This window comes from Molothrus ater, chromosome 2 (assembly GCF_012460135.2).
Source record: "Molothrus ater isolate BHLD 08-10-18 breed brown headed cowbird chromosome 2, BPBGC_Mater_1.1, whole genome shotgun sequence".
Classification (NCBI taxonomy): domain Eukaryota; kingdom Metazoa; phylum Chordata; class Aves; order Passeriformes; family Icteridae; genus Molothrus; species Molothrus ater.
The window spans coordinates 73,907,893-73,910,025 of NC_050479.2; positions in this window are offsets into that span (position 1 = coordinate 73,907,893).

Here is a 2,133-nt window from a genome sequence, read left to right on the forward strand (position 1 = left end):
AACTCCCAACACTAAAAAATCAGTCAGGATCCATCTGTACCCCAGGTTTGCAATATAGTGTGGCAAGACTCAAGTCAGCTCAGCAGAATGCCAGAAGGGCCTACCCATTCAGGACAGGTGAGACACGATAACCTGCCTGCTGAAAACCCACAAAATACGTTCTCCTGGATGGAGCCTGTGTGAAAGAAGATCAATTCAAGTTTTACTTGTCAGACTCAGCTTTCCCTGTAGTTTATGTGACTCAAAGAGGTCTTTTACCATTAGCAGATGATTTTGCCTATCTTTGGGTCAACAGTAGCCACACTTTAAGTTATTCTTTGTCTCCCAAAATGCCCAGACAAGCATTTTCATCACTCCAGCTGCAGAGATCTGCCATCTCATGGCTGATACCCACGATAAACTAAAATGGTTGCTACCACATTCATATCCTGCACGTCCAACACCTGATTTCATCTTGCATGTTACTCTCACCAAATTTTTCACTGTTGCAATAGAAAGATATTTGAGTATCTTAATAATTTTTACATGGAAATCTGCTCTCAGAGTGAAAAAAGGTTAGAATGAAAACTGTGTTTTCTTCCAAATAATGATTTTTTTTTTTTGCTCAGGACCATCAGCTTTTACCTCAGGAAGAAGGTAGTTTTGTCAGCACAGTTCATTTCATTTGATGAATGAAAAAAAGAAACATTATTATCCGAAACCAAACAAAAACCACTCTGCAGGTAAAAGTTGTTACTCTTTTTAAAAAAGATGCCTGTTATAGATACATTGGTATGTTCTTTGTAGTGAAGGCAAAGCACTTTATAAGCAAAATTAATTTGAAGGGATATTTCAGGAACAAACTATTCTATGTTACTGTACATTGATAGTGATAGCCAAGATTAGATAATTCAAAACAGTGAAATTTAGAGCCTGGATTAAATAAGATTTTATTTGCTAAAACATAAGAAACAGAAGAATTAAGAAGACATACCTCTGACATAAGCACTCAAGCAAAATCCTGTAGTGAAGAGATTCAGCTCACTCTGCCAAATGTCCTGAAGTTTATTTAGGCTTTTTTGGCAAGGTGGGTTATTTATAAAATGTCAGGAATGTGTGTTACTGATAGAAGCTGCATCTCTGCCAATAAATTCTGCTTTCTTCTGCCTTAGGACCAAAGGGACTTTAAATGTGGACTAACCCTCACTGACAAACTCCAGCGTGCCTTTTCACACTACAACCGTTCCATATTATTTAGACCTTGGTATTTCCTCTATTCCCTGAAAGATTTATTTGTGTCTGTAAGGTAACAGTCAGACTGATCCCAAACTTCCTGTAACTGAAGCTGAAATGTAGGTGTGAATTTTAAATACCTGATTGGTACTAAATTAACTTTTGACTCTTTAAAAACACCAAGCATTTAAAGATCACTTAGATTATGACTCTCTGGTAGAGATCATTCAGATTATGACTTTCTAACAATTGTAAATATTTGGCAATACTTAAATACAGGTAGTATGTAGATCAGATGCAGAATGATTCTCAGTATTTCTTGTGAAATAGTTTCCAAATTCTGATTACCTCTGGGATGGCAAATTTCCCTGTGATAAAATGTTGTCTCAAATCAAAATATTCCCAAAGATCCAGAAAAACTGTGACGTTTTCCTGAACATTAATAATACTATTTGTAGAGTGAATTGTTCACTGGAACTGTTAATAGCTATTGCTTTACTCTCTTGCAAGGTATATGCATTATATATATATAATATATATTTCTCTCATTGCAGTTCCATTCCAGTCACAGAAACACACACTATCAATCGGATCTTTTATTTCAAAATGGAGAGAGACATGGGAAAAACTGGCTTTTCCCTGTTAAACTTGAATGGATCAACTCAGACCAGGCAGTATGTTCACTTAAGATGCCAATTACAGTTTGAATGAGGTCTCCTCTAGGTCTCCTCTACCATCATGTGCCTATCCTAGTAATCTAATGAAATAAGTCTTCAGGAAGTCCTTCATGAGCACAGAGCTCTGAGTACCATCCACAAACTCAAGCCTTTACTTGAATCTGGTGATGGCCGAACTACCCTCATATGCAGTAGATCTTTTCTCCGTTCCAGTCCCAAGTCAGTATTACCCCAAAGCCAAACA